Below are 6,420 nucleotides of genomic sequence, written 5' to 3'. Positions count from 1 at the left end.
GCCCACGCCCCCTGCCACCTGCTCCCGAACAGTCCCAGCTGGGATGTACCACCTGGGGCCAGCAGCACCCTCACTCCCTCAGCCCCAACCATCTTCCCCAGCCCTGACCCAACCCCACTTACCTCTATGCTCCAGGGACGAAGGGTGAGTCTGAGCCTGAGCCGGCCCTTAGCTGCCTCAGAGGCTCAGGCCCCACCCTCCCCCCTTTTCCTCCAGGCAGGGCTGGGGGTTTCCTGCCCTTTCTGCAATCCCCTCTTGCAGGCTGGACCTGTGCCAGCCTGCAACAGCTCTTTGCAAAAGTGGAGAATCAGCAGATTTCTCTGCTAAAAAGGGAAATCCACATTTTTGCCAATAAAAACAGGGAATCCGTGGTTTTCTCCATTTTTCCATGGGAAACGGAAAACCCGGATCCCTGGTAATTACCCAATTTCAAAGGGTTTTTTTGAGAGATGCATTTTGCATGCTACATCAAGATGCCACAAAGAAAAGACAGATTACAAAAATAAATGACAAAATCATATGCACTCTGGTTTGCTATACAAGAATTGTAAGACTATACAGCTGAACACTTAAAATTTCTTACTGCAAAATTTCAGAGTGCTTATTATATAAGAATTGCATGATTGTGGTGGAGTGAAATATTCTCAGGTTTTTGCCATGCACTCTTACATGCATTCTTCATCACCAAAACAGGACAATTTTGCAAAATGGAGGGGTTGATTATTAATTATGCCTAGTTAAGCTGAGAAAGGCTGAAGAGTAACAAATACTTTACCAGCATCAAAGTGGTTTGAAAGATATTATACAGGACATCTTTTTAAGACAACTAATCAGCAGGAACAAATTTAATTGCAATTTAGTTGGCATTCACATTTCAAAATTGCTAGTTATGCTTTAACAGATGACAAATTACAGTAGTCAAAGTCATTTCGTGTAGAAATCAATGGGGCTCTGTTAGGGGTTCACTGCACTGACTGTTAGAAGTACAATGGTGTGTACACAAATGCTCTGTGAACATTTTACAGTGCTGTAATTTAGAGCACTTTTTATAGCACTATAAAGTTACAGCTCTCTTAAACAAGACAGAAGTGCAGTGTTGGGGGTGGGGTGGGGACCTCTGAGCCTCCCTGCACTTTCCAGGCTAGGAGGCAGGGGGCCCTCCATAACCTCCTAGGGCTTCTCCACTGGTTAGAAAATTGACCAGTGTACAGAAGTAATTTAAAGCACTGTAGGTTGCTAAAGTGCTGTAAAATACATAACTTCAAATTGAATGCCTCATTTAACAAAGGTTAATTTAAAGTGCTATATCCATTTTTAAATTTCAGTAAAGGTGTGCATTTCTGTTAAGTCACGGCAATAAAGCACTTTAAATGGCAAAAAAAGCAACTTCTGTACATACCTATGGCATATTGCTAATTAACCAACTTTTGCTGTACTCATGTGACATCCCTAATCTACAACAGCTACTCCCTCCTCTACATAGGTCCAGGTCCTTTCCTCCAACTGATTCTCTGCTTTCTCCAAGTTAGCCTGGCAGCTATTTCAGTCCTAGTTACAGCCCATGTCTGAAGAAAGGGAAACGTATTTGACAGCCACTCCCCTCCCACCCACTCTTTCCTTCTTCCTCTGTCATGCGAGTTTAGCAAAACTGAGGCTTTGGCACCAGATTTCTAAGACTAGACCTAACTACATGTCATTGCTCATCTTTGCATGAGCCTCCACTGTCTGCTGCAGGAGGCTTGTCCCTACTAAGTGAAGCAATGGATCTACACTGGCAAAACACGGTATAGGTATCAAATTGGTAACATGGTGACATACTTCCTTTTATGGGTTGGTGACTTGATGTTATGGGACTGTATTTCTTGCTACAGGCCAAAATATAATGGTAATGTAATGCAAACAAACAGCATCCCAGCTGTAAGACACCCTGGCTCCTGTCCACAGGAACAGCAGTACTCTTTTATGATGGAATTAGAGCTGTCTAGACGCCCTTACTCAATGGAAGTTTTGAATGGACAAAAAATAAATAAATAAAAAGGACCTCTTCTTGTTAATCCTGAGATAAGCAACCTAGGATTTTCCCCATTATTGATGCCAGCAAAGATATAGGTATTGCCACACTAAAAAGACTACTACTCAAGAAGTCCAAGTGGTCTTGTATCTTGTCTTCAGAGAAAGGCCATGGGTATTTTTGTAGCAGTATCAGGGAGCGAAGAATCTCTCTTCAAATGGCTGTTTATTTGCACCCTACAGTGCCCTTGCATTTATTGTTAAAGAAGAACCCAGTGGTACCTTGGGACAAGTCTGTGCAATTTTGTAAACAGTCTAGCCAAGGGCTTAAAGAACAGGGCTGCCTTCCTTTAAAGACAGAATCCAAGTTACCAGCCTGGAAATACTCCCTATTTTATGACTCTACCATCTCGAAGCAACAAGACTGCCATTGCTGTTCGCTCAGGAAAGGGCCACAGTGGAGGGCACTGTTCCACATATTACTTGTTCCCCCACAAAGAGCCTATAAGAAACAGGTAAGATTTAAACTAGACTTTCTGGAGAAAAGTATGTATTTTCTCCCCACTGCTCTTAGACAACACAAAGAAAACCCTGTTTCAGAACCAGCTTAATAGACAGCTTTTGAGACAGCTTTCCTCCCAAAATCTGTTCTTATGCTGCCTGGGTAGCATCAGAGAACAGGAGGAAACACAACTGCAGTGGGGAATCTAGGCATAGATCACCTTCAACCACGAGTAACAAGTCTCAAAAATAAATAAATAAAACCATTGTCCTCCAAGAGCCAGAGGTCCAACTCCAAAAACTCAATCAGCACCTATCTGCATGAGCCACTGATCTCCAGCGCTGATTACCTCACCTTAAGTACTGACTGCAAACTTCAGGGTACCCGTAGACACTGTAGCTCCACTTATATTGGTACCAAAAATCCCTGCACTTAAATCTCTCATGGCTCCTGCCATTTTTTCTGTGGTCCAATGCCCCTTTGCTAGAGCACCTAAGGGAGGGAATCTATAAATTCTCCATTCCCCAGCAACCATCCAATACAGAGACAAATCCTTCTTATAGAATGGCTATGTGGGATAGGACCATTTCTTCTGTGAAGGACTGTATCATCTACTTCACAAGTGAACCAAAAGTTCTTATGGGCTCACTTTCACACCTTGTTATGGATGCCCTGATGTGAATCCAGAGAGACTAGAGACTCTTCCATCTGGGAAAGAGATGGCTGGCATTCACAAGGAAATCCATATACCCCAAACCTCCACAGTACCTCCTGTGTGCCCCCAGGCCATTAAATTTACCAACCCTGTCCCCCACTCCCTACTTGGGTCTTTCCTGGCATGAGTCATTATTAAAAAGAAGAAAGGAAAAGAGAAAAGAAAAAAAACCATCCAAAAAACCCCCAAAAAAACAAAAAAACCCAACAACCCCATTTTGTATTGTATCCAGACCCAAATCTCCCTCCTCAAAGAGAAACTTACTCTACCACCTTGACCTATGCAATCCTACATGTTACAAAGCAAAAAAGCTGAAGAATCGATCTAAGCATACTTAGAAAGCTTGGTACCCCAGGTGATCCCTTTCTGATTGGTTGATGTAGTGGGCTATCTAAAGTATTCCATGTGGTTTGCACATTTTTAATCCAGCTAACATTTAAAGGGCTACTTCTGCTCCTCAGAGTAATCTCTTTGAGCTTTGTTCATTATAAGCCCGAATCAAAAAAGTGCACGAGATGCCAACAAAAATCTTTTTATTGCCTTCTCTGGATTGGGGACCAGGCAATTTTTGCCTTGATGGTTTTCCCAACCCAGCAAAGTTCAGGTTGCTTATGTGGTTTTCAAGTAGCATGCAAGACCTTGCCTTACAGAACTGACCTGCTGTCTTGCAGAAGAAGCAAGACAGGACCAGCTGCATGGGGAAAAATGCAAGGAAACTGGCCAACAATGCACTTTACACTTGGTGACCTCGAGGGGCAAAAGGAAAGATTTCTTCATGTCCACTGTATGGCTGGAGTTCTGCTGACAATATCAACTAGGAAACGCAAGCAGAGGTCACTGGACATGGCAATCTCTTCACTGACAAGAGAACCAAAACCAAACTCATTTCATGTAGACCAGAGCTTTCATATAGCCCATGAACTGCCAATTTGTGATATGCATGCCACAAGTGGCATGGAAAGCATCCCTGTGTGCCATATGGTAGACTGGGAAAGGAGCAGAGAGCACAGCAGTACATGAGGCAGGAAGCAGAAAGCAGACCAACAGATTGGGTAGCATGCACAGGGCAGGGAGCAGAAAGAAGAGTAGCAGATCAGGCATGGGGATAAAAGTGGCACTCAGGGATGGTTTGAGGCTTAATTTGTGGCACATCTGCCAACAAGGTTGGCCTCTAGTGATGTAGATTTACATCTGGTCATGATCAAAATGAGAAGATTTAAACTGATGATCTAGCAATGATCCCCATTACAAGTGAACCTTAGAAATCCAGTTCCCTTCCCCTGCAAATCATAAAGTATTACCTTTCTGTTTTACTGAAGGTCTGAAAGTTGCCACACAGGATAAAAAAAGAGCAGTGAGTGGTCTGGGTAATGTTCCCTGGGCTAGAGCCTCACCTGAGGAAACCTGGCAGAACTCCATCAAAGTTTAAACTGCTGTAACTTTACCGACTAAGTGAATGTCTGGCCCATTATTTGCTGCACTGCACGCAACTCTTTGGAAAGAGAAGCATTCGTGTCATGGAAAAGTTGTGGGGGCAGAGGAGGGAGAGAATTGAGATAGATGTGAACAAGCTGTTCTTTCAAACAGAATTAAGAAATAAGACATTGAACAGAAAACCTCAGGTCGCAGATTTGTCCTGCAGCCTGCAAATGGATTGCTGCCATCTTCAAACCGTGTGAAGAATGGCTTTCTTTTTCCATTACAAATAGTTTTGCTCTTGCAAAGCCATGATAGCTTATGGCAGGCAAAGAAGTGACTGATGTTTAACCCTTCAGATGCCACTCCCTTGCATGCCTTTAAACAGCTAAAATGCCAGCAGTGAGGCCTGGACCCCAAGCCACAATTCCAGCTTCTGAGTTGGGCTCCTCTACTGAATTCATTTCCTTTCTTCTACAAGAACATTCCAAGCTCCTTCCACTAGCAGGAGGATTGCTGAAAGTTACCCTCCGATGTCCATTGTGGAGATTTTTAACACTGGAAAATAAGGTAGAGCAAAAACAGCCTGCCCTCAGTCTCCTGGATTCCCTTGCAATATCAGGGTGTACAAAGGCAACCACCGCATCAGCTATATGCAGTCAAAAAGCCCACAAGCCTGTGAAGGTATGTACGCATGTGTATGCACACACCTTCTGATAATGACTATAGACAGCACTAGGACTTTTTTATGGAAAAGAGATGCACAGTGTGGTTGCCTGGATCATCTCTCATTTACAATTAAGCGTCATCCCAAGTTCAGCCTGGCCAGCCTCCAGACTCCTTTCCCCACTTCCTATTCTGTGCGTGCTGCCCTTAGTCCAATCAGAGCTCTAAAACCTCCAGGAGTGCGAGCCCTTAAATAGCACCAAGGAAGGCTGTTAAGGGTCCACGGATCAGAGCTGCTGACATACGCTCACCTGCTAGACTCTCTCTTTTGTCCTGCTTTTACAACAGGGGTGCCTTTTCCCCACCTCATCCTTGGTCCCCACAGAGCTTTCATCTGGAAACCGTACGCTTGATGACTACTGAGCACACATACTTGGAACATGGCTGTGCCTGGAAGGTGTGAGGCTGAGCCCCTTTCCTTCTGGATAATTGTGCTGTCCTTGGGAAGAACATTCTCTGTGGATTTCCCTTACCTGGGATCCTCTTTCAGCCTGGAGTCCTCCTTCCAGGAGAACTGCACCCAGGTGGGTTCCTCCTTATTTGATCTTTTCTTGTTGCTAAGCAGAAACTCTGCAGGGGCTCTCCAGACTTTATAGCCACTATCATATGATCTGACCTGCTGCCTAAGCAGAGTCCCCCTGCAAGTTGTTAGTACCAAAACCTTTAGGGTAGAATTTTCAAAGACAGTCCAAAGTGATAGTCCTAAGCAATGCTGATATTTCATCCTATTTGTTACACACAACCAGGGTCTGGATTTGGAATTCTTAACTCAAATCCATCAGCAACGTGGCTGAAACTTCAATAATGAGGTCAAATTGCAGGGAAACAGCTCTATAGGTCAGAGACAACCAAGTTGATGTAGACTCCTAGAGAACAGGTGCAGGAGAGAACTGTGTATCCATCAAGATCGCAGATTCTAGGCAACAGATACAGTACATTATGATTAGCCTTCTTTAGGCTCAAGTCTCCCAGTCAATCTGGGAAGGCTATCAAGTCTGATAATGCTGCCCTTCTGCACATTGAAGCATACATCCAGCACACAGATTGTTAG

Source organism: Gavialis gangeticus, unplaced genomic scaffold (genome assembly GCF_001723915.1).
Source record: "Gavialis gangeticus isolate Ggan-Ray unplaced genomic scaffold, GavGan_comp1, whole genome shotgun sequence".
Taxonomy (NCBI): Eukaryota; Metazoa; Chordata; order Crocodylia; family Gavialidae; genus Gavialis; species Gavialis gangeticus.
Note: the sequence above shows the minus strand (reverse complement) of the source record.